Source organism: Pagrus major, chromosome 13, assembly GCF_040436345.1.
Source record: "Pagrus major chromosome 13, Pma_NU_1.0".
NCBI classification, from domain to species: domain Eukaryota; kingdom Metazoa; phylum Chordata; class Actinopteri; order Spariformes; family Sparidae; genus Pagrus; species Pagrus major.
Genome location: NC_133227.1, coordinates 19,065,860 through 19,093,799, shown reverse-complemented (window position 1 = coordinate 19,093,799; position 27,940 = coordinate 19,065,860). Strand labels below are relative to the sequence as shown.

The 27,940-nt window shown below is 39.6% G+C and overlaps 1 long non-coding RNA gene across 1 annotated transcript; it reads left to right on the top strand.

Annotated features, from left to right (window-relative positions):
• The first annotated feature begins 312 nt into the window (after window positions 1-312).
• On the top strand, window positions 313-25,393 carry LOC141007486 (uncharacterized). The gene is made up of 3 exons (XR_012180017.1): window positions 313-410; window positions 665-879; window positions 25,152-25,393. It is a non-coding gene; the product is annotated as an uncharacterized lncRNA (long non-coding RNA).
• Window positions 25,394-27,940: the final 2,547 nt, after the last annotated feature.

Below are 27,940 nucleotides of genomic sequence, written 5' to 3'. Positions count from 1 at the left end.
GTTACACAGTGCGGTTTCTGCCGGCGCGACCCCCCTCAGGCTGCAGAGACGTCATCGTTCATCCTATTAACCGTTTTTCTACCACTTGACTGAGTTTAGAAACATTATTTTAAGGTCGAAAAACTACCTAGTGTTGCTTTAACACAGATTCGGCAATAATTTAATGGCAATGATTTAAAAATGCCTTTAAGAAATGTGATGACGCTTCCCCTTTAAGGCACCCGTTGCCCGTGTTTACGCATGCTCCGGCCAGAGCTGAGCAGAGCTGAGATCGAAGGGGGGAGGGGAGAGAAGCAGAGAAATTAAGGAGTGAAATAGTTACAAAGACAGTTGGTTTAACGCCTGGAAAATAATACCCATCTACTTGGTGTTTCATGAGGACCATGTTTGAATAAGCCACAGCGGTTTTGGTGAGTTTCAGCTCGTTTTATTGATGCTTCGTTGTACTGTTTGCACTTGAATGAGTGACTGGTCTAGCAAAGAGAGCTAGCCTTAGCTAAACTGTTTAGCGGCTAATAGTCTGCGGTTTATCGACCAAAGAGTTTTATTTCACGTAAAAAGATTACATCATTATGTACATTACATTATGATTTAAACTCGCTGTAAAAGGCTATTTCATTTGCATGGACAGAGTAATTTATTTTGTTTATGGCCTGCTGTACAGGTCAGGTTTTTTTGCTTGCTCCTGAATGAAGTTTGACCAGAGAGACACTCTCCCTCGGTGCGGGAGACAGCACGTACGCACGCGACCGTGGGACACAAGATGGCGAACAAACCCACAGACTACGTTCCTTAAAGACATCTTCATCTTCACCTTCATATTCATCGCTTCAATGAGGATTTGCCGGATGGATTACTGGTAAACTCGCTGCCAGAGAGGTAGGAGTGTTGTAGATATTTCTTTTGAACTGAACTGAGTTGGAACAATAACTGAACTGAACTTAAACTTATTGAACTTGAACTGAAGTGTTACATGTTTACATTCTGTTTCATAATTGTCAATATTGTAATTTAAGGTGTAATATTGTTTCACTTTATTTGGATTTAGATGCCTTTAAATGGTGAAAAGGTTTTTCTACTTATGGAATTAATAGAACAATAAGGAAACCAAAATAGGTGCAACCTATTACCATAAATTGAGATAGTTAGTCACAGACCGGTCTAACATAACAAAATCTCTAATTTAAATCATCCTACCTGGATGAATTATTAAGGAAGAATATTTCTTATTTAGGAAAATAAACCTGAAAAAGGGAAAGTGAATACCAACCCTAACCCGTACCTGCAGGATACCTTAGACACTGTCTGAACACTGTTATGTTTATTGTTCTTGTTGACTTTAAAGTACCGGCTTTAATTTTAAAGAACCTGGTCTCTGGTTTAATTTGAACCTGTCGCCCCACTCCATCAGAACCTAGAACTGGTCCAGTGGCTTTCAATGATTCTTGGGAATTTGGATAAAACAGGTTTTAATTTTGAAAATAAAAAGTTAGTTAAATTACAAAATCTGAAGGTATATCATTATAGACCAAGGTCTTGGCTGTTCAGCAATGTACCGATGCAACCTCCTCATTTTGTAATTTTTTCATAAAATAGGCGTTTTTCCAGTTATTGTCAACGCTGTCAGACACAATAAAAAGCAAATTAATTTTTATTTATTTGGTCTAATATGTATTTAGAGCTTTTAAATCATTATCTGGCATTCTTAGTACACATGCTGTTAAATGTTGAATATTCAATTTTGTTCATTTTTTATACTGTTTCACGTGTAAAAGATCTAACATCATACGTTTACTTACATGTCATCAAATATATAAATCATCATAGTAAAAAATAAAGTCATTACCAGTAGGAATAATGTACAATGCATCACTGACATCATCTTAAACTGTCATCTAGTGTCCCCTACTCATAAAATAATACATTATATTCTTCTGTAAACTGTATATTAGACGTGAAGAACAGATAACAAATAACAATTGTGAGCACTAGGGCTGAACGATTTTAGGAAAAGATCTAATTGCGATTTTTCTGGCAGGTATTGCGATTTCGATTTGATTCACGATTTCCTTCAAATCAAGCTTCAGTGCAATATTCACAATGTACAGTAACATTAAAACATTAAATGCTATTACTCTAATGCAAGGATGAAAACTAAAGTTAAAAATTGCTTCCAAATGTATTTATTAACAAGAAACATGCATGGCTGATGGCTGCAGTTACCCTAACAGCCACAAAGGCCGTCGTGTCACTATTGAGTCTTATTTCTTGATCCTGCCCCAAGTTCCTTTAAATAAAATACAAAACAATTCCCGGTGGCTGCTCTTATCATGCGGAGTTACTCTGGCAGAAGATGCTGTAATTGTAGTCTGTTTGCTACAGTGGGCCTGAGTATCATTTTCACCAGACTTTTTCGTCATGCACTCGTCATGCAAATGCCTGTGTTGATTTTTCAAGTGCCGGTATAAATTGGTTGTGTTTCCGCTGGATGTTGCAACTTTAGCACGACAGGTTTTGCACAGTACCTGTTTCTGGTGCACGTCTCAAACCCGAAATACTTCCAAATGACCAACGTGCTGTTTTTCTTCGGGATTAAATCCCCTAACTCCGCTTCTGGTCCAGCTGGAGCCATTTCAGAACACGTTAAGGAACAGGTTAATACTGATTGGTTAGCGTGACCTGTCCACGAGTAGCATGCCGCTTCTGATTGGTGAGCTTGGCAGGATGGTAGAGAGACGGCATGTATGTGTAAAATAGTTGACACAACAGATCCTGGGTCAGTCAGGAGCGCTGCAAAAACCGCAGCTTTGGCGATCACATGATCGCGTTGTCTGAAATCGCAATTTCGATCAGAAAACGATAAATCGTTCAGCCCTAGTGAGCACTGTGGCAAACAGTCAATAAGAAACATGTTGAATTAGCAATAGGCTATCATTAATAAAAGTGCCCCTTAATAATCATCATAAGTAAAAAAGAAATCATTTCCAGTAGCAAGAAGATAGAATTCCTCACTGACCTCATATTTAACTGTCATGTAGTGCCCCTCACTAATAAAATAATATAGATCATATTCTTCTGTAAACTAAACTGTATATTGGACGTGAAGAACAGATAAATGAATAACTACGTCTTACAGTCTCTTTTCCATAAACTCAGGGTTCGTACGGGTGCTTGAAATCCTTGAAAGTGCTTGAATGTCAATGTTGTGTTTTCAAGGTCTGAAAAGTGCTTGGATTTTAGTTTAAGTGCTTGAAAATGCTTGACATTATAACTCTGTCTTTTTCACAAAATTGGGATCAGACTGGATAGTTTGCTTATTACAAGGAGAAATAAAATCAGTAAGAGAACCTTATGTGGAGATTTTTTTGCCTGGGCTCCGCTGAGCCTCTCTGCGACCTGCCAGTCTGTGTGTAACCCCGCCCTGCCCCCTTCAAAGAGAGAGAGCAAGAGATGACAAAATGCCAGGAGGCATTTGTGCAATGGGAGAGCCTGTGCTCTCCAGTCACATGAAAGGAAGTTAAGACTTATTGAGTAACTTAGACCAACGCTGCACCTTAACACTTTGTTTATGCTAACCGCTAACGTTAGCTAAATTAGCGGTTTTACAGACTAAATTATATAAAATGTGGGGTTGTCAAAGTTAACGTGTTAACCATAGACTGTAGAAAAAAGTACGCGTTAACGCATGTGATTAATATGGAAACCATAACACGCTAAAGAATAATCAACGCACCATTAATCACGTTACATGACCTAGCTAAGTTAGCGCCTGACTGTCTGTGTATGCAGTCTATGGCCTGTGTGTGTATCGTCACACATGCAGCCTGGTAGCAATAGAGAAGGATGGCTGAGGAGAAGGTCGAATTTGATGCAATTTGGACTGATGACACGTTCAATATTAATAAACTTTGATGAATAAGCGAACAGCGCTCTGTGCAGCACAGAGCATCTCTCCTGCTGCTCACAGGCTGTCAGCAGATGAGTCACTCACACTGGTTAACACCAGAGCTGAAAGTTCCAGAGTCAGAAACGGGACTGTTCAGTTTGTCTCTGTAACGTCACACCAGGCACTGACATCTGTAAGAGCTTTAAGTGTGAAAAGGGAATGTTCACTTTTCTCCACTTTTCATAACTTACTTCTAATAAAGTTTCTAATAAAGTTATTTATTTATTTTATATATTGACTCTGCCAGATTAGATGGCAAGCCAAGACTTCTTACAGATAGGTGACACATTTTGAAACATAAAAATCTATGTCAAAAAAGAAAATTACAGGGTCCTCTCAGGTCTCTCTTTGTCTCGGTGAGAGTGTGCCTGAAGAACGTCAAGTGGCTTCTCTTTTTTTGGATAAAACTTTGTATTCTCCTTTAATTTTTAAACTTTGTGCTATTATGAAACATAATTTTAGATGTTTACAGCGTAATACAATGTACATAATTGTGATAAAGTGAAAAAAAAAAAAAATGAGTATATATATTCCTGTAGATATGTATTTTACCCCAGCGATAAGGTGCTGGAAAATTTTGAAAATGACCCTTAAAAGTGCTTGAATTTGACGTTGAAAAATGTGTACAGACCCTGTAAACTGAAATGTTTCAAATTACAGAAAGCATTCTGTGTAAATACCACAAAACACATCTGGCACAAAAATAATAATAATAATTTGTGAACCCCTGTGAGTATTCCCTGACTGTTTTACATCACTCCACCACTCATTTAGCTTCATCAGGAAGTATATGGTGTATATGTTTCTCCTCTATGAAATCCATGACTTCAGCAGACAGGTTGTATATCTCCCTCGTCCTGCTTACACAACCTGGTGATGACGGTTCCACAAGTTTGACCAGAATATGGTCAAATGGTATGAAGCACATATCCTTTCCACCTCCTTTTGGATAGAATTGTGTGTTGGGCCCATGAGGGTGGAAAAACTCCACTTCCACATCTTGATGATGAGTCCACAGTGACAGCCTTTGCTAACCACCAGTTCTGGTCATAAATGACCGCAAGCCAATCTCTGCAATGAACTACATCAGCAGATAGATCTGTCGCAGTCCCGTCAGGACCACTCTTGGTCAGTGGTTCTTGCTCACTTTCCTCCCGTTCCGTTTCCTCCTTCAACATTGCCAAAGGACCTTTCCTCTTTTGCATTGGTATAGGACCATCATCCTCAACCTGTACCCTTGGTGTGTTGGCAGTCACCTGGAATATTGTTGGGCTGAAACACTTGCACATTTGTGGCTCACTGCAGAAACAGGACAGTGATCTGCAATGGATCTCAGAGTCGTTTCGGTGTGTTGGTGTGACCTGATGGAGTTTCCTTGCTGCAGGTACAGGTTTTAGTGATTGAGAAAGGAGTGCATCGTATGGCTGCATGTCAGCTTCAGTAATGATGGAGCTTAGTGCTGCAGAGGCTTCTGCCAACCATCTCATGGAAGATATTCCCATTTACAATGTCATTCCCCGCAGTATAAGGCTGTCTGCAGTCCTTTTCACAGTTCCTCCAATGCCGTCTGGGGCTCCCTTCCCATGTGAGGTGGGGAAGAAGTTCCTGGTTGTTCTCTTGAAACCTAGAGTTGGAGGGACACTGCAGAGGAGAGAAAAGTTCTTCTTGTTCTTGTGACCCACACAGGGCGGGATCTCAACACGGACTCATCGCGCTGCTACGTTAACAATTGAGTTTAGTCGGCATGTGAGAACTCGTCTGACACGGAGAGTCCCCTGTTGTGTGCTACATGTGTGAAATAACAGCTATAGTCTGGACTTTTTCTGGAGTGTATCTGTGTAAACGGCTTCATTCAGCGTCTCTCCCTCCCCTCTGGCACCGTGAGTTACCATGGTTACAGGAACGCCCTGAAACTTTATAATGATGATCAATAAGAAGCTTTTGGTTAGTTTAACTGTACAAAATCATGAATGTTGCCTGATTGTAGCTCAATGCTTAAATCTTGTATTATAACATATAGAACAAAGCCTCAGAGCTTCTTTGATTATTAACAGTATGTTAGTGATGACAGGTGATAACTCGCCATCAGACTGACAAGGCTGCAAAAGTTGCTGTATGTATGATGTATTTTTCTGTTAAACGATAAGAGGCTCACTTTAAACAATATTATTAATGATAATAATTAATGATAATGATGATGAGAAGAAGTAGAAAAATAGCGTACCGAAAAGTTCTGTAGGTGGTTGATTATTTGAAAGAGTAAAACTTGAGAGAAGCTTGGCAAAAAAAAGGCACAGATTGATTTCATAGATTGAAAATTACATTGAAAAGACAAAAAACATTTTAAGTGTGAATAGAACAGCTGTTCAGATCATCCTCCTGTAAAACACTGTTGGTCAAATATTTAAGCTTGATGTCTGCATTAGAGAACATGGTGTGGGGTGAGGCTGTAAATCTTATCTTATTTTTTTAGCACGTGTCAAGTAAAATGCCCTGTAACATGTTTCAGAAATTACAAATTGGGAATATGACTTGGCTACAGCTCGAAAAAACATTTCAGTCAAAAGATTTTTTTTTGCTTTAATCCATGGGTCTGGTTCTGAACTGAGCACACGTGTGTTGTTGTTTCTGTCTTCAGTTTGTCTTCATATCGTTGGAGAAGCTCTCCCAGCGTGCCACTGTGCATCGCAAGTCTTGTGTTGAAGTGGAGCCCATCTGCTGTTTGATCCTGAACTCGTTCCCATTGCTGCCATTCAACATTGGTCTGGTCTTGCTGTGGTGTGGGAAGTGTATGTTTGTGGAGACACCGGGTGCAGGAGCGCAGAAGACATGCCTCGCTTGTCTGTGAACAGCAGACAAGTTCAAAACTATCCTCCGGTTTGCTAGACTTGACGACACCATTTTCTCTTAGGACTTCAAGCATCAGCTTAGCATTCTCATGGTACTGACATTGGCGTGTCTTATGATCCGACGGTCTTGGTGCTGTGACATAGAATGGATGTAAGGCACAGAAGGATGAATAACTGAGCTTCACTCTCGGTTCCTTCTTGGTGAACTCCTTGTGGAGGTTCAATACTGTATCAGTCAGAATCATTCTCTGATGCTTTATTTTCTTGCGTGTGATTGTGTCCTGTTTGTCAGTTGTCATTCCTGCTGCATTATGGTAGAAATCCTGAACCTTCTGAGTAATTGCTTGAATGTGTTTTTTGTCAGTAGGCCTCCTCTTCCGCAGTGTGTTATATGAGAACCTTGCCTGACAGAGTCAAGTTCTTGTTCTTGTGGGCAGACTTGTTTTGTTTCAATTCATGAATGAGTGTGTTGTTGAACAGCAGAGTTTTCTTAATGGAGGGGTTTTTGAGTTGGCTTCCCCGCAGCAGCTGCTCTGTATTTTTTGGGGATTCTTGTGTTTTTTTATTCCAAGCTTGTTCTCATACCCAACGCTTTTTCATTCTGTTCCTATCCTTTGTTACCTCTTGAAGTTTATTTCTCATAGCTTTCATCTCTCTAGAGAATCTCGCTCCTGTTTTCTTTCTTTCCCTTTCTCCTGCTATAGCCTGCCTACTCCAAGCTGGCTTGTGTATGGCCTGATCCACTGGACTGTCTGGGGGAGTTTCTGGGTGATCTGAGCCCTTACTCTTACGTTCTCTTGATACTTGTTGACTATGTTTCCAAGCCTTTCTCTGACTTCTCTTTTCCCTTTCATTCAAGTCATTGATATTTTTTATCTTCCTTTCCTCCACCCTCTTCTTCCATCTTTGCCTTTCCGTTCTGAGGTATTCCTCCTTTAACTCTGCATCACTGTGTGTTTTCTCTCTACGCTTCTTTTGATATTCCCTGTTTCTTCTCCTTCTCTCCTCCACAGATAGCTGCTGCCTAGCCATAACTTCCTAAAATACATAAAGTCAAAGTTGAGTGTAATGACTATGAAATTGGGGGGAATTACTGTTGGCCCAATAACTACGATGACAACTGTAGGTTTTCATGACTTTACTGCAACCTCAGCACACCAATAACAACGACAGACTTGCGCATTCCTCCCCCAGAACAAACCTGTAACTTGCACATGCGCAGTGAGAAATAAAGCACATAACAAACTCCCCTTTTCTCTTTAAAGAAAAACAGTGCAAAGAAAATATTTATTTTTCTCCTTTTTAGTGTCCTTAACAGATAGCCAGGTTTAAAGTTTCAGCTTTAATAACTAAAGTAGAACAGTAAAAAAAACTTTGTTGTTTAGTCCATTTAGCTTTTACGCTGCCATACACCTTCGCTGAGAGCCCTCAGCAAAACGAGTGCAGACGCCCCCTTCTTGGTCAAACAGTCAGCGAGCTGCTCCTTAGTTGCTGACCACATGATCTGCTGAATAGTCCCAGAGTGGATGAGTTCCTTGACACTGCTGATCTCTAGTCGGAGTCTTTTCTCTGTGACTGATTTGGTGGATTTGACAGCATCCAAAAGAGAGTGGTTGTCAGTTACACACACTATAGGCAAATTGTTGCTTGTACAGTCACCTGTGGTGATCTCTGAGTACAGTGTAGCTAGGAAGACTGCACTGTCGATGCCATCTACAAGTGCCAAAGTCTCTCCAGCTAAAGTGCTCCGAACAACTCTCCTGATCCTTTTTGACTGCCAGCATATAGGCGAGAATCTTCCAACCTCTCCCATAAGCATGATCAGGTGCCCACCTTGAGTGCCTCCATCTGGAAGATTTCCCATGGATGAATCACTGAACACCACCAGCTTTAGGGAGCTGTCTTTTCCCAAGTACTGAAACCTCAAAGTCACCTCCTCTGACTTTAGTTTTCTGATCAGTTTATTTGCACAGTGCAGAGTCTGAACAGTGGCATGCTTTGTACTTGACGCCAGGATGGATATGTCACACATTATGTCGGGTCTGCTCTGCCTCGCCACCCGCAATATTTGGCCAATCTTTGACTTAAGCATATCATATTCAGTGTCTGTTAGGGGGGGGCTCTCGTGGGGTCCACATGAATGGGTTGGAGATTTTTTATGTACATCCATTGTTGCACCTGTATTTCATCCTCTACAGAGAGTACCTCCATCCCAATGTAGCTGAAGCTGTTGTGTTCTTCACGTCCAATTTGAAAAGTAGCTTTCAAGTGAGAAATGACTGTCATGGAGAACGTTTCCGAACCTCCCCAGATAAAGTCATCCACATGACAAGCAAGGACTCCCATCACATGGTAGGAGTCATCCAACCAGTAGAACACTGCTGGGTCAACTTTTGAAACAGTACCTCCCGACTGCTGCATAATGTCCTTTACCCTGTTGTACCAGTACAGAGAAGCATCTGTCAGGCCATAAACACACCTCTTCAACTTCCACACAGTTCCTTTGCTCTGAGCTTCTCGGGGAGGCCGAATGTAGACATCTCGGGTTAACTCTTTACCTTGCAAAAAGGCTGCTTCAATGTCTATGGAGTTCAGCTGCCATTTCTTTTGACATATAACAGCCATGATCATTTTTAGGGACTCTGAAGCACACGTAGGTGAATCTTTTGGTAGCTCCTCAGTGTTCATTTCCTCAAAGCCTCTTGCAACTAGTCTGGCTTTAGGGACAACACCATCTGGTGTCTCCTTGAGTGTGCACACCCACCTTGTAAAGATGCATTTCTGACTTTCATCTTTCACCTCTTCAAACACATTGTTCTGTTTCCAGTTGCTGAGTTCAGCGTGTTTGGCAGGTATGAAGGCTTCATCATTCACAATCAGTACGTCCTCTTTATGGCAGTCTGCACATAACTCAACATGTTCAGATGGACCCAGTTGAAGATTGTCTACTTGTCCTAAGTCCACTGATCCAGTTGTACCAGCAATTTCCTCAGGCTCTGTGTACTGTAAATTGTACCAGTTTTTGTGCGTTCCAGTGGCCTTTCCTGCCCGGCTGAGGATTTTTCCAGTGTGTACTTGGTCACTTCCACTGTCTGTGTATGTAACTACTTGTCCAGTTTTCAGCTTAAGTCCTTTCACAAGTAGTATTTGAGTGTGTTGATGTGTGAGGGGGCTCATTGTTATCCTCAGCATCTTCATCATTTGAGGGTGCCTCTTCCTCACTTTTATTGTCAGTCTTATTTTTATAGAGTCCAGTTTCTGGTAATGTGGCATTTTCAGTTCCCATCAACTGATTATCTCTTTCTCTCAGCATATCTTGCGAGCCATCAACCTTTCGAAGTCTGGATTGATGTACACGAACATAAGTGCCTCCATGGCGAACAAACATCACCACACCATCTTGGCCGATGACCACACCTGGACCTTTCCACTCTGTAGAATCCACCCGTTTGTAGTAAACCTTATCCTCCATTTCATATCGGTCATCAGTGGGTCGCACTTGTTTACGAAGGGCTCTTCGTATCCTCTCAGAGCATTCTGTTTCTGTGAATGCTCTCCTTGTAGCATGTAGTGCTGAGATGTGTTGGGCCATCCAAGTAGCCATGCTAGTCCCTTCTGATCTGGGAGCTTATCAGTGAGAACTGACGGCAAATTTGGGTTCTGCCCGAACACTAGCTGGTAGGGACTGTAGCCATGTACATTGTGCATAGTTTTTTTGCCATCAGGGCCCAGTCTAGGGCTGTCTTCCAATCACATCCGTTGTCTCTCTTTACTTTCAACAGGATTTCAGTGAGAGTTTGATTATGCCTTTCTAATAGACCGTTGCTCCATGGACTATAAGCTGCAGTCGTTTTCACTTCAAAGTTTTCAGCCATGTCCCTCATTTCCTCATTATTAAATTCACCCCCATTGTCAGTGAACAGTCTGCGTGGAGGACCATGAACACTTATCCAGCAGTGAATAAAGTGCTTCACTATCTCTTTGGGTTTCTTGGTGGTTATAATGCTCCCTGCACTGAATTGTGTGAAGTGGTCAATGGCATGCAGATACCACACTCCTGGCTCTAGCTCATGTAAGTCCATACAGTTTCATTGTAGGTTGAGGCCATGGGTAAACCTACTGCTGGCTTTGGCTTTGGTTTACTGTATCTAATGCATGTCTCACAGTTCTTTACAATATCCTTCAGGATTGTGGTGCACTCCTCATCAGTATTACCTGAGCAGGTCAGTAGTTTTTTCAGTCTGTCAACTGAGGCATGTCCAAACTGCTTGTGCAGTTTCAATAGAATTTTTTGTTTTTCCTGTTTTGTCATGTTTTCTGTCACAATTAGGATGTCATCTTCATTTTGGATGTCACTTCCACCTGGGGAACTCTCATCCCTCAAGTTCACACAATAATGTCCTGACGATATCAGTTCAAGTTTCACAGGTTGCTTGAAAATAATGGCTTTGTCATTCTCAATGTCCAAAACTGCACCTGCTCTTTTCAGTGACGTTTTGCTTAAAAGCAAAGGGATATCGGCTGGGACAACTTCTGTCTCAATTTGACATCTAGTCTGTGCTATCACAGCTGGGATTTTCACTTTCTTTGTGGAATGGACAATTCTCCCATCACCAAACTTGAATGGTCTTGCACTTTTTATGTCCTTCATTTTAAGTAACTCATCCTGTGTTAGTTGACTGACATAATGATCAAGCCATTTTTCGTGTCAATCACAGCAGATCCCAAAGACTCCAACATGAAAATCTCTGTGTTAGACAATGTGTCTTTAGACAATAAAGTAATGTTGCATTCTTCAAACTCTGTTTGTCTTTCATCTTCTGTCAGTTTAGCATGTTCATTTTTGTGGGGGCAGTCCTTTGCCCAGTGATATATGCTTTGGCAGACTGCACATCTCGTTCTCCTGCCGTATCTGTCAAGCGGATTGGTACCTTGAACAGCTGTTTGACGTTGCATATTTGACCTACTTTCTCTTCTGCCGGTAATCTTTGTGTAATAGGCAGCGTCAGTTGCATCTCCGCTCACCTGCAGTGCATCAGCGCCCCTCTGTGGCGTAGTATCGCCAAAAATCCTCTTCAATGTGGCCTTCATGTTGTCAAACGTGAGGCGTGGACAAGCGGTAAGCGCCAACTGTTTATCTTTAACATTCAGTCCCGCAGTGTCTAGCAGCTTGAATGCTAACACTGCATCCGGGAGCTCCATTTTGAACTGGTGAATTCTGTTGTACCTCCGTTCAAACTCAACAATGTAATCCACTATCGAAACGCCATTGTCTTTCGTTATCCGGTCAAACTCCGTGTACGCCTCGTATTGGCGGTCCTTTTCCTCTTTCAAAAACACAGAGTCCAGTTTTTTCAGAAGTGTAGTCATTCCATTATCCATTATGTTCAAATCCTCTGCGGCTACTTCCAGCGCGCTGTCCCTCGCTCTTCCCATTAGCGACAAGGCAACCGTCAGGGCCTGCTTCTTCTTATCCAAGTCACTAACCAGTCTCCAGATTTCAACCTCATTTTTCCAGCTTTCATAAGATTTCTTCTCATCAAACGCTGGCGGAACTTTATAGTTACCAGCGGCCATCCTCTACTACCAATGTTGGCTCAATAACTACGATGACAACTGTAGGTTTTCATGACTTTACTGCAACCTCAGCACACCAATAACAATGACAGACTTCCGCATTCCTCCCCCAGAACAAACCTGTAACTTGCACATGCGCAGTGAGAAATAAAGCACATAACAATTACAGTGAATGTTAGATTTGGTTAAATGTTGTCATGCCATTTTCATTTGGCTTTAGTCATTGGAGATGCATAGCCTACAAGGGATATTGTATACTATGTGCTATGTACGTAGGTAATAGGTGCACTATGTGCATCCCAAATGACGTAAGCCAAATGAATATGGCATAATAGTGAATTGAGAGAGAAGGAAGGCGCACCTCATCCCCTAGGGTTGGACGATATGGAAGAAATATAGGGGGAATTACATAAATAAAAATATAAAAGAGGTTAATGAAACATTACAGATCAACAATTATATTCTAGCCTCTGTTGAGGACCATTTGGAGGTTTTTGTCACCACCACCGTCAGACAGAAAACCTGACGGTGGTGACAAAAACCTACTCTTTCACATGATATGCATGAGTTGTTCACATTAGCCATCTTGTTTACCCTCTGTTGCTAGCTACTTCAGACCTCTTCGTAAAAAGTAAACATTTATGTCATAATCTAATATTTTTTATACAAAAGAGATGGTGTTGACATGTTATGGTTGTGACAGTAGCAGTGTCCAAAAATATGAACAAGTTTAAGAGAAAATAGCAAACTTACGGGAGCTTGATTGATCTTGAAGCATGCAGTAGAGCTGAAGGTTTGAAAATGGGGTCCTCAGGAATGTAGTTGACCTTGTAGTTGCCTGATTTTATTGCTTTTTATAAATATCTGACGGTGGTGACGAATATGTGGGACACATTTTGAGCAACCACAAAATAATAGTAAATATTGTTCAAAACTCACTGTTCGTACATATTACAATGTACTCTGTCATGTGGTAAAGATATTATTCTTTTTTAATCAAGTTGAAATGATTCTCCTATCCGAGGACAACTGATTTTGTAGGCAATGGGCCAGCATATAAAAATAAACCTATAAAAGAACCTTACATATGTGCAAAGGACCCCCTGATTATAACCTTGATTCTTTTTATTCATGAAAATGTTATTAATTTCCAACAGAATTAGCACTTTTCTTAGTGGGGCATGTTTTTGCCAAGTTTCAAGAATCGGTGCTTTAATAGTGTGTCTGGCGGACACTAGTGCTACACACCTCTACTTACTTACCTTAAAAAGTTAACAATTCATAATTACCTTAAAAACTCTAAATTTATCTAAATTCATATGGAGATTATAACATTGGAGGAAAGGGGGAGGGACAAATGAAGTGAAAAGGACAATCTAAGAAGAAACCACTAAAGCTTAAGGGACACAAAATCGGGAGGTAATAAAAGGAGGCTTGTAGGAGAGCGAGCTCACTTCTGCTCTGACCACAGGAAGAGAAGCACCTCAGTCAGCCAGTCAAGAACAGCCAACTTGTTTTCTTTTTAGTGCGCCTTGGCTTGAGGAAGTGCTACAGGTCAAAACGTCACCCTTGGCACACACTTTTTTCATTTATATACTTAAAAACAATTTAATTTCTTTTCATTTTACACACAAATTTATTTTTTTCAATTCATAGATCATTTTAGTTAGTTAAAAAATACATGTATTTTCATTTCGTAGACGATAATAATAATAATAATAATATTTCAATAACTATAATTACATAAATACACAGCTCCAAAACAAAACAATGGATGGGGGTTGGACAGAGGTACGCTACGGCAGGAGGCGCCAGCGCGACCATCAACCCAGTTGGGACAGAGTGATTGAGGCTTCAAGTGGGAAGGACCGTGCACCTCCCGTTAGTGATGGGACTTCCGGCTGTTTTAAAAGAGCCTGTTCTTATGGCTCGGCTCACTAAAAAGAGCCGGGTCTTTCAGCTCCCAAGTGGCTCCTCCGATTTTTTGTTGCTTCAATTAATTGATTACAAAAAATAATGTAAAATTATGTGTAAATTTAATTACTAATGTACAAATATTCATTATTTATATGGCTTATTATACTCAACAGAGTGCTACAAAAAATTAATTTTTAAGTACATAGCCTTTTACACAAACTGTCTTTATAGAGCTCTGGGTTGTGGTGGTGTAGTGTAGACACTGGGTAACCAATAAGTGGAATTTATCCAGGGTTATGGTAGCAGTTTACCACCTATCCAGTTTTATTCACAATTTTCAATTTCTGAACTGAAATGCTACAAATGCTGGAAGTGGAAACCATAGAAATATACATAACCATCAACATACAACCACAACTGTATGACCTTAACTCTGCATCAATAGATTAAAATAAAAATAAAACACAAATGTATTTCCCTCTTTCTTTCTTTGTGAAAACAAATGATTGTTTACATTCTCTATAAACAATGAAATTATTATTTTTACTCTTTACAAAGGCACCGGACAAGATGCTCCTTGTCTGTTTGAATTGGGAGTCCCTTTCTCAACCCCTGAGAACAATTCAATACCGGACGGTCTTCAATTCAAAATGAAAGCTGGGTTACAACTGCAGCAGCAGCAGCAGCAACAGATGCAGCAGACACACTGGCACTTTCATTAGTAGAAGGTTCTCTTCCAACTGCACCGATGAATGTACAGTTCTAATGTGCCTGTGCAGGTTATTTGTAGAGCCTGCTCGATATGAGATTTTAGCCTTGCATACTCTACACTCAATTTTACTGCGTCTCCTGCCGTCACTCATTTTCTCACCTTTCCAGCGTGTTATCTCTGTAGGGGCTGTTCTCTCTCTCACGCACGCGTCTCCCTCCCTCCTGTTTCTCTCTGTCTGTGTGTGCTGTGTCTGTAACCCCCGCCCCCCCCCCCCCGCTCAGTGCGGACACATAGACGCCACCACACATCATGTAGTTGACCACTCACGTGCGGCTTAAACAGAACACCTTACAAAGTTAGAACAACAATTCATACTTACCATAAAAGTTGAAAACAGCAATTCACACTTACCTTAAAAAGTTAGAACCACAATTCATACTTACCATAAAAGTGAAAATCAACAATTCATACTTGCCTTAAAAACTTAGAACAACAATTCATACTTACCTTAACCCTCGTGTAGACTTGGGGTTCTGACCCCAAGTTAAATCTTTTCCCGTCAAAATTTGTTTTTTATTCATCAAATGGTCTGAAAATAATGGATGTTGTCCGATACTATGCTCTTCATGATTTAAATAAATTTGAAATAATTTGATTGAATTATTGTTCAATAAAATTACTTGTCCTTAACAATTGTCCTCTGGGGTCAATAAGACCCTGCAGCACAAAGTGGTGCGATGGAGCAAATTGTCACACCATACTGCTTTCCAAAACATCTTTGATCTTGGATGTTTGATGTGTGGGGTCAAGCAACGGTTATGACAACAACAAAAAAGGTCTTCTCTCACAGGTGTTGGAGCATTTCACATTTTAGTCTGAGAGAGACAGGCAGCACAATGAGGAGGCAGAGGCGGGTCAGTGACAAATAAGGGTTTGCATTATGAGCAATTCAAAAATGTTTTAAAAGCTTGCATCAGATTTGCTAAAATATATATTTTGTATTTATGTTGGTTTCATGCAATTTGAAATAGCATTTGAATTATTTTTTACGAAAGGTAAGACTGATTGCTCCTGAAAATGTCAAGTGGTGTAACCACAACAAAGGAGAAATATTAAATATTTATTTCCACCTAGAGTGTATGCAAGTGTACTACTTGTAATATAGAGCAGGACAAATGCTGAAAACACTTTGTTTTCTAAATAATATTTGACAAATTATGTATAAACTGTTAAAAAACATGTTAATACATTGCAATAGAGGATTACATCTTATTCCACATGAATTTTCCTGAATATTATAATATTTTTATGAAAAATACTGGTTACACCAATTGAAACAAACCAGTTTATTATTTTCAATGAAGAAAAAACATCAAGATTAATTCATTTTTACAAATTAAACATCCAAAAATCATGTGGACTTGTTATTTTATGAATTAATTTAAAAAACAAACATCAAAAAATCATGTGAACTTGTGTTATTTTATGAATTAATTTAAAAAACAAACTTCAAAAAATCATGTGAACTCATGTTTTGACTGCAATGAATAAGTGTAAAAACATGTCAAAAGTTGTGTGTGTGAGGTGGTGCTGGAAGGGATAGAGAGAGAGGGAGAATTGTGTGTTTAGGGCTGTGTGTGTGCTGGGAAATGTTTCCAGTCCTCTGTCATGAGTTTTGAATGACGTGAGTTCAAATGTTCTGGCTCAGAGATTATGTGCAGCACATTAGACTCATAATAGAATAGGATGTCAGGTGGATGAGGCCAGGTGAAGACATTCTTCCCACCCAGAGGGTTGCATGCAGCTCACTTCCACTTCTTCACCCACCACCTGGATGACCTGTCCCACGAAAGGCTTACTTTCATATCTGTCCAGAATGAACTTGCCTTTAAGATCCTGCTGTAAGTTGGTAGATGTTGAGGGGAGGTCTTCTGATTGCAGGTTGCGGAGATCTACTGCAGTTGGATCATAGTGCTTGCAGATATCAGGTCTTGCACAGAAACATGAAATTTCCCTCCACTGAATCGCAGCTGGCTCTTCAGAGGTCACTTGGTGAATTTTCAGTGTACCTTTTTACGGCTGGGACATTTGTTGGGACTGATTCGTCGTACTTGGCAATGGCTTCCTCGGATATCCAAAAGTACTTGATGCTTGAGGGCTGATCCTTCAGGAAGTTGTAAAGTTCCTCAGCTGTCTGCAAGTCAGTGCCTCTTTGGACTGCTGTGTCTGCAGTACGCTTGACAGCCCCTTCCACTCCATCAGGAGCTCCTTTCCCATGCGATTTCTCACTGAAATTCCAAGTGACCCTTTGAAACTCACTCAGAAAAGGCACTGTGCTGAGAAAAAAAAAGTTTTTCTTGTTCCTGTATTGGGTCACTGGTCCATCACTTGCCTATGGCATCCTTCAATACAGGCTCCATGTGAGCCTACATGAATGCAGACTTCTGAGGTGTCTCATGGCTGTTGAATTGTACAGTGCATGGAGGTCCTTGAGAGAGTGCAGCAGTACCCTCCTTTGCTGCTTGATTTTATTTTTAGTTATTGTATCCTTTTTGCGTGATGACATGCGACTATTCTCATCCTTACAGAGAAAGCTGGCCACTTCCTCTCTTTTCATTTGTGAGGCTTTCTTTTTGTTTTTCATTTTGTTCTTTTCACTGACCATTTTCTTTTTTTTCTGTTCCCTTTTAACTTTGCGACATTCAGACCTCAGCTTTTCCCTCTCTTTCAGCACTGAGCTATAATATTTGTTCTTTCTTTCCCTTCCTTTCCTTTCCTTGCAGGGGTTGAGTATGCTTGCGGTCTCTCTACAACTGGCTGCTCATAGTCATGATCGTCCAGATGATTATGCATAGGCTCTGGATTGTCGAGATGCTGAATTTGCTCATCTGACGTGTCCATAGATTGTGGGGTTAAGTTGAGAACATCAGCAAGTACCCTTTTCTGTTCTCTGTAGTCTCGCTGGTAATTTCTCCACTCTTCCCTCAACTTCTCCTGCTTTGTTTTGGAAAGCTCAGCTGCTGGAGTACTTTTAGTCTTTCCCTCTCTTTTTCTCCTTTGATAACTAAATGGTAAAATAGAAAAATAAAAGCAATTAGCCTAAATCACTATATTACTCTGACTTTAACCTGATATTCTTTCACAGTATTTAAAGTGTGTGTGTGTGTGTGTGTGTGTGTGTGTGTGTGTAAAACCACCTTTCGCGCCTTTTGGCAAGGTAATTGGCCCTTGCAGCAGGATATGCACTGACTCGTGCTCTGTGACGAGCCACTTTTTCTTTGCTTGATAATGGCATCTATTGGGGGAAAAGAGGCTCTATTATATTGCAATAATTATGAAACAATAGAAAGTTAATAAATGTAATTTTACAGATCTACATTTTAATCTTTGACTAACATTTCTCATATTGGAGTTTTAAGTCTTTTTAAAGCTGCTGTTCATGTTCAACATTGTCACTGTTCACCCACTTCATTCTGCTATATTATGAAATTACATATATTGCACTATATATTGCTTAAAATTGTAAGTGAATGGAGCTAAACATTTAAAAAAAATATCAAAGCCATGCAAAATAATGATTTTATCCTAACCTTCCAGAGCTTTGATAATAAAGTTGTGGATAAATCACCACTTCGTCAAGAGAAATATAACACGCAACACTTAAACATAGTTCCACATAGTAAGTTAGTTCATATTACATCTTTAATCAGCATCATAAACTACTGATATTTGACAAAATCGGCCTCTAACCAAAAGGAATGTAATAAAAGTCAGATGGTGAAACCGGTTACACCATTTGACATTTCAATTTAAATTCAAATTTAACAGGCATTATGATGGACACCTATGTAAGCACATGGCCTTGGTGTGAAGATTTCAAACACATTTTTTAAAATAAATACTTATTTTTACAATTATTATGAATGATAAATGTTTTCCTGGGGTCATACCATTTGACATGTAACCCTAAGCACACCTGACCATACCCTAAAAATGTCAAATTATCAAGATTTCCAAGAGAGTTACTAACCTCGTCATGCAGCAGTTAGGCTAATCAGGGGTCCTTCTCTGTGATATAATTTCCTGTCACATGGTCTTCTTGCACAAATTAACAAAATGGCTCCTTAAATGTTGGTTACACCACCTTGACACTTTAGGAAGTTGACTTTAGAGACACAATTCCCCAAATTAATTATAATATTCAGAACAATGGTGTTCCATGTATTTTATTCATTATTAAACAACACAAATGTAAGATTATGCCAAACTAGTTGATAGGGTGTTTTATTGAGAATTTCACCTTTTTTGAACAAGTTTAACTATTTGATACAAAGTTTTTATGGTTACACCACATTGACATTTTTGCCATTATCCCCTGAATATTCTCTGAAAATTGATTTAAATCCAGAAATTTTAGATGAGGTCTTCAAAAAGAGAATGTATGTAAGTTTATTTTCTAATTTTAACCTTCAAGTCATTGACCCACGCGCTATACTGCACAGGAGGCTTGTGAGCTCATTTTTAACCATGTTGTGGAAAAGAATGACCAGGAGGACAATGCTGAACATAATGAGGAGGAAGAATCAACTGATGAGAAGGATTCAGGGTCAGAAGAGGGGAGGAGGGAAACCTTGGAACGATTATAGGCTCAAAACTCACATTTGAAACTAACTGTGAAGCTGTGTGTATAAAAAGGGCATCAGTGCCTGTTCTGTTGGAGGAAACTGAGTCGCTTCCACATTGACAAATCCATCATGACTCTCTTTTACCATGCTTTTATTGAATCCGTTTTATTATTTGCACTAGCAGCCTGGTTTGGGAACCTCTCTTTGAAAAATAAAAGCTCACTCAACCAAATAGTAAAGTGGTCTAGCAGGCTGATTGGTGAGCCACAACTCAACGTGGAGACCTTGCATACAAAACAGCTACAGCGCATATGTGGTTCAATTTTAAATGACAGTTCCCATCCATTGCACACTGAGTTTCAGCTTCTCCCCTTTGAGCGCAGGTTTACAATCCCTAGGTGTAGAACAAAAACACGCAAAAACAGTTTTGTCCCTGCAGCCATTACACTGAGGAATAAGTCATAGCTATATTTTGCACAGGTGATTATTTATTGCTGCTTTTATTTATTTACTCATTGCTGTATTTATTTCATTTACTTACTTATTTTCTTTTTACTATTAGTATTGTAGTTCACTTCAATATCTTAGTATGATCTGGACCTGTAAGAACTTTTTAATTTGCCATTTTTTTAATTTCCACTGTCCTAAGTTGGATGATGCGTGATATGTGCCTCTATGTTTTTTCCATATGTGTGTACGAGGACTCTACTGCAAACAAAATCTACCTCTGGGTACAAATAAAGTAACTTGAACTTGAAATAATGATGAGGTGATTGATCCAACATACGGACCACATGCTACTTCTTCCTCTGAAGAAGCCCCCACATCGCCTGCTGCAGAAATGGAAGAAGGGTATGAAGTGAAGGAAAATGATGAACATGATGATGAGGTAGAATCTGAAGCTGAAATGGAAGAAGTGTCAGAAGTGGGGGAATGCACTTACGATGATGAAGAGAAGATGAAAATCAACTGATGAGGAAGAATCTGAGGAAAAGGACCAAGCTGAGATAGAAGAATATTTCCAGTCAAAGGATGAAACATTGATCTGGTCTTCCATCCCTCCCAGTGACGAACGACGCATGTTGACAGCAGAGAGAGAGACAAACCACCATGGTCCAACCGCATATGCAAGGTTTCGTATTGATGACATAAAGTCCACTTTTGACATGTTTCTGCCCAAGCCTATTGAACATGAGAAACGAGGAGGGGCAACGTGTGTATGGCAACAAGTGGAGAAAGATGGATCGAATGGTCCTGCAGGCATATGTGGGTATGTTGATTCTCGCTGGTATGTACAGATCCAGTTAAGAAGCTACAGCTAGTATATTGCAAGCCCAGTCTGGCATGGAAATTTTCCGTGCTACCATTTTCATCAAATCTCAAGAGCGATTCGATTTGATGATAAAGACACAAGAGAAGATCGCCGTGCACGAGACAAACTTGCTCCCGTTCGAGACGTATGGGACCAAGTGGGTGTCTCTCTTGCCGTTGATGTACGATCCATGCACTGATGTGACTGGATGAGCGCCTGGTCCCCTTCAGATGTCGCTGTCCATTCAAACAGTACATCCCGAGTAAACCAGGGAAATATGGGATAAAAATATGGGCAGCAGGCCGTGCCAGGTTAGGGTTAGGTTAACCCTCTAGGTGCCAAAGTCGCATTATTGCGACAGGCAACATTGCTCATTAAAACAGCCCATATCTTTAAATCTACTGCCTTGTGCTGTTACTGCTTGCTACCACTAGATAGCCAATAGATACAGCTTCAATCCTGACGTCATTTGGGGGTGTGTTTCTATGCAAAATACCTGAGAAAAAAAAGTTTGAAACCCGACACCGGCTGTCGGAGCGGCAGCGGCTAAGCGGGCAGAGTGGGAGAGGAGAGAGCCGCGGAGCGATGGCGGAAGTGTGCTGGACAGATCGAGAGACAGACAGCGATTTTTGTAATAAAAAACAAAATGCCCAAAAGACTTTACAGTGTGGATGAGGTGCTTGCACAGATCTTTGCAGATCGCGATTCAGAAGGGGATGATTTGCCCTCTGATGACAATCGCTCGTCAGAGACGAGTGACTGACGGTGCTGCAGCTGCGCACACTGTCACACAAGCAACACACGCTGATCACGGCGAGAGTTTTCTTTTCTTTTTACAAGTTAGATTAGGACATTTACTCCTATCAGATTCCTGTTCATTTACTCTGAGGATGAGAGGATGAAAAAAAAAAAATCTACTGTGTAAATATGTTCAGAATTCCGTTTTACTGAATTTTACCTGGTGACATACAAATTAGATTAGTAAATTTACTCCAATCAAACTCCTGTTCCTTTATTTTGAGGATGAGATGACAATATAAATATTTTTTTTCTGTGTAAATATGTTCAAAAATCAGTTTTACTGAAAGTTACTTTCAGTCACCTGGTGACGTCACAATATGCAAATTAGATGATTAAATTTACTCCCATCACAAACTTTAGGTCATTATGAATATTTTTCTCATTTACACTATGAATTTATCTCTCACCACTTCCAAGCTACAGCCTTTTGAAATCTTACAATCCAAACGGAATATTTTCCTAAATAAACTCTGGCGCCTAGAGGGTTAAAAGGCCAGGTTAAAAGGCCAAAAATCATCGAAGATTACAATCACAACAAAGGGGGTGTCGATAACCTTGACAAAGAAATGCACATTTATTATTCATAATATTTATAATATATATGGAAAGGAGTAATGCATTGAATTTGTGTGTAGGGAAAAAAACTTCCTTTCCTGAATATGAGCTCGGGCGACAACTGGTGATACCTCACATCAAGCGACGCAAGGTCAGCATTAAGCTACATTTCCGTTGCTCTTCCTTCTCCCTATTCTGAAAAGTTAGTTTTGAAAAGTTAAATATTTTGGAAATGAATGTTGACATGTTTTATATGTCAGGTAATGAGTTGGAATAAAGTTGACTAAAAAGTTGAAACACAGAGGTGGGTGATAATTTATACTTTGTTTCATAAACAGTCAAACCAGACGCGGTCATTTTTGACCTGGGAGGACAACAGGTGTGATTATTTGCTGCCATTAAAAAAAATTGAAGTGGTTTAAAAACAGCGTCCTAACTCTACTTTGACATATACCAGTCTGATGATCTATCAATACACGTGACGCGTTAACTATAGTCAGAATAATTGATGATTTTATTTATTTTTACTCAAAAACAAGGTAAAAGTTCATTTAAATGAGGTCTTACAGGCCTTGAATTTCAAATGGAATAAAGAAATGGTGTTAATGTGTTTGAATGAAGTTGTAATTAAAGGTGTAACACAGTATTGGGTAAAGTATCCACTTTATATACTTTAAATAACAGTCAAACCAGACGGGGTCAATTTTGACCCCATAGGACAGCAGGTGTGATTATGTGCTGCCATTAAAACAATTCAAATGATTCAAAAACGGCATTCTCACTAAACTTTGACAAATACCACTCTGTGATAAGTCAAATAGTCAAAATGATATAAAGTCAAAATAATTAATTGTTTCATTTTAATTTCACTCAAAAACAGGGTATACTTTTATGTAAACAAGTTATATTGGCCCTAAATTCCAAAACAAAGGGAAAAATTTGTGGTAATGGGTTGGACTGAAGTTAGACGAAAGGTGTAACACAGAATTGATTGACATTTATACTATATGCTTTTAATAACAGTCAAACCAGACAGGGTCATTTTTGACCCCAGAGGACAAAAGGTGTATGGCAATTGGGAGGATTGAACAAGGGTTAAACAATTAAAACAACAATTTATACTTACCTTAAAAAGTTAGTCTTAAATTAGATCATTTCATAAATACATAAATTCATACTTACTTTAAAAACCTACATTCAGATTATTTCATGTACAAAAAGTTTAAATCTGTAGGGGAACTATAGTATTGCTCCGTAACGTCGAAAAGGGGAGGGACCATTGAAACACAAGAGTAGAGGGGTATAAAATGATACGCTCAGGAGAAGGATCTCACCTTTGCTCAGACCACTGAAAGGGAAGCATCTCTCCACAAGTCAGTCAGACAATTAGCATTTGTTTGCAAGCCTGAAGAAAACCCAGACAGGGTCGAAACAATGGGTTATTCTTATTGTTATCTTTTATTGCTTGCTTTTATTGTGCTGGGACCTGAGTACTTGTTTCGTTCTATCATGTGCAAACGTGAATTGAATGACAATAAACAAACCTTTGAACCTTTTGAGCTCTTCATCTTAAAATGGAACATTCTAGCTTCATACTTACATTAAGTAACTAACAATGAGTGATAAACGGGTTATTCAACCTTTTATTCAACAACTGAAATCTTTTACAGCAAAACTAAACATCTTTCTTTTTATCAAAAATGATATAAAATAATAAGAGCAGCTCTACATCAGATTCTTGAGTGGTCCACAATCCCTTGTTTTGTAAATAGTAGAAAATAAGTAAACAAATTAGTTGTGTTACCTCTCGTTGTGGCAACAGATGCAAGGCACTGTCGACACAGAACACGTGTTTGGTCAATATCATCCTTCTTGTAGCCGAAATAATTCCAGATAACTGACGTCGCTTTTCTTTTTGGCACCAAGTCTTCGTTTTTGGTGATTTTCTCTTGTTCGTTGCTCATTTTTTAATGTTGTTACAAGCGACTCACTCCATGTGCAGGGGCGTGGTCTGCTGAGGCACACTGAATAAGAACTAATGTGATTGGTGGATCGCTGCACATGCAGAGTCCGCATGCACAGCGTGTGTCAGGTACCCTTGGAATTAGATGAGTTCATTTGCTTCCTACATCGCAGGCCCTGCGATGTGACTATTGCGCACACGTACATCGCGATGACGATGCTCAAACGATATATTGTGCAGCTCTACCAAACAGTGTCTTGGAAGGAGAAGTGGGATCATGTAGACATAATGTACTGACATTGTGGGTTAAATGTTGGGTTTCAAACTTAGTTACTGTGCCCTCTTCCAAGGTTGTATTAATTTATTTCATGGTGCTGCATTGTGACAGGCAGTGTGTGCACGAGAGATTGAGATTCTCTTCTGAAAATTCTGACACCACACTCAATACAGTGAAATTCAATGAAATCAGAATTATTGCTTTAGTAATATTTGGCCTATGTATGTATATATTTATGTAGCACTTTTGTTTCTATTCTTTCTACCAGTTACTACTTATTTTATTGTAGCCTACAACAGAGTTAGGAAGTCCCTATAACAGATATATTCCTGTGTTGCAGAAGAACCTCAGCGATATTGATGAAAAATGACGGGCTCTGACTGCCATTGTTTTACATACATTCAAACTAAAACTTACATAAATATTAATTTAAATGATGCTGGAGAAGCCACATCATCTGCCTTTGTCTGCATGTTTGTATTGCAGTGTAAATACAGCAATATTATCTGGAGAAACCATCTTTGTGTTCATTGAGAAATTCTTAATGCCTGTTACTAACCCAACATCTTCCCTTTCCCACCATTTTATACTTTCTCTTCCCCTCTTACTCTCTGTAGGTATTTGGAGCTGTAGGGCCTGGACCTGTACAAACCACCCTCTGCCCCATGATTCTGCTCAACACCATCTGTAATATTGTCATTATTGTTGTTGTTTCATTAGTATCATTGACATTGTCATTGTTTATTTCCTCCATCTTGCATCTAGTGGAAATGTGCTTTGCCACTCTCTCTCCCTCCCTCTCTCTAACCTGTATTTTGTTTTGACGCTATATAAATAAAATTGAATTGAAACATTGGAATTCTTAATCTGTGTGATGGAAGATCTGAAAATGTAAATAAAGATGTAATAAACAGACACACAATTACTGCTTTTGAACACAAAGTGTAATACTTTTTAATGATAAAACAGGTAACGTGGGTTCCACCCAAACTTCTTACTTCCAAATAAATAATGTGAGGTAGACAATGTAGACGAGCAGTAGACTTAACACCACGACAAAAAAGACCACGAGGAAAATAGTAATGGAGTTCTTTCCACAGCAGCACTATAAAGGAGGCAAAGGTAATCTGTCAGTCACTCTGGCCACTGTAATTCAGATTCTGTAGTCATGACCATTTTCTAGTGCAGCCACTTACCCCTGTCTTCAACACAATAATAGGTGCTTGCACTTGTCCCATCAGATGTTTGCCCAGCCTCATAGGGGGGTGAGTGTTCATTATGAATGGGCTAGAATAGAAAAGGGAGTTTATAAGTTAGATATTGTATTATGTTACTTTATATCATAGCTCACTTTTACAAGAGTACCAGGAAACATGTAAGGATGTATGTTATACAGGGTAATTACAGTCTCGGTGGTTTTGCTCATGAATTGGCAAGAGTAGAGTATGAAGTGTACAAGTTCAACATTAAATGAAGACAGCACACATCTACATGAACACAAGAAAGTAAAGACCTATTTTTCACAGGGTGACTAATGGTAGCCATTATCATTGTGGTCCACCGGAATGAGGATTTGTTCCACGCAGGTTGGTTGCATGGTGGTGTAGACTCTAAATAAAAACAAAACTGTTTACGTCAAACCAATCCCTGAAATTCCACACGTTAGAAACATTTTTGGCCTGTCACATACAGCGTTGTAAATTTTTCTTCCGGTCCACACAGGTGGCTGGTTAATACAAACAAAGGAGCATAATTAAAAACATGTCTTGATAGCATTAATGATTATCCAGTCATTTTGTGTGTGTGTGTGTGTGTGGAAGCACAGTATTGTGTGCTCACAGGTGTCTATACCTCAATGTCCTTGATGTCTGTAAGGTACACCTGTCTTGGAGTCAGCCTTCACAAGAAGTATTGTATTTTAATTGTTTGCTATTACCCTGCCAGAGCACTACACTCTCAGGATGCAGGCTTACTTGTGGTTCCCACAGTCTTTAAAAGTAGAATGGGAGGCAGAGCCTTCAGCTATCAGGCTCCTCTACTGTGTAACCAACTTCCAGTCTTGGTCCATGAGGCAGACACCCTCTCTCTGTTTAAGAGTAGACTTTTTGACAAAGCTTACAGTTAGGGTTGGCTCAGCTGAACCCTGAACCATCCCTTAGCTATGCTGCTATAGGCCTAGACTGCTGGGGGATGTCCCATGATGCACTGAGCTTCTATTTCTTTCATTCCCTCTTCATCTGTACACATGCATGTCCCACTGATGCCTGTTGCTATTCCAATATCTTCCCTTCCCGTAGTTCTCTGCTTTGTCCCCTCAGTATAAGTCTGACAAAGGACCCAACCTTTGCACAAACTCCTAACATGAAAAATTAATTTAATAATGAGTAATTGAACTTGTGGCACAAATTACCACCACACTCTTACTCTCACGCTCTTACTTTCATGTTCATAAATAATGCTCCCCTCTTTAAAAAATTACATTTTATTTTGTCCTTGCTAAATACAAAGACACCACTATATAGTATAGTACATGATGCCCTCAGAATTATCATACCAGTGCTGTGTTATATAAAACAGCACAATCAACTCCGTCTGTGTTTTTACAGTAGAGGAGATTTTAAAGACTAAATGGGTGTCGATTTACCATATCAAATTCAGAAAACACACCTTTGATTTCACACAAAATATAACTTTGGAAAGAAGAAACAAAAAAGCGGGCAAAAACCTTGCGCTAAAATTCAAAAATACCTGATTTTGCGGCAAATATTTCTGAAAAGTTGCAATGAAGTTGCGGGAGCAAGTCAAAGTTGCGAAAAAAAAGTAAAAAGGGTCAATGACGTCGGAACAACGTCAAATTCGCGGTGATTGGTCAACTGGAGGGACCTACCTCTCAGGTAAGCACCCTACATCTCGTAACCGGATGTGCCGCCCACAGTCTCCTTGCATATGCTTTCATGCACAGTGTCGCTTGTTTATAGCAACTTAAACCCGTGGCGGGCGCTAAGTGGTTAATTTGTTCCGAAATTGGAGAAGTCTGAGTCACTGCGCTCTGCTACAGCTAGGGAAAATAATGGCATATGTAGAGGTAAGATAGCTCACCTGACTTTGTCGTTCCATTAAAATGAACGTGTCAGATAGTGTTTGTTCTGCATGAATTATTTCAAACTGCAGAATGAAAATTTTAAAACTTTAAAACATTAAAGAGTCCTATTTCCACTACATTGTCCTTAATTGTTGTTATATCTTCTATAGTAATTCTGACAAAGAACATCTATTTTACTATGAACTTTTGCTACTTGATATTTAGCCCATAAAGCCAGCACATATGAAATAATATTAAATATAAAATATTTCCATTGCTGAAACCTGCAGGGAGAGAAGAGGGTGCATGTGTAACAACGTGTCT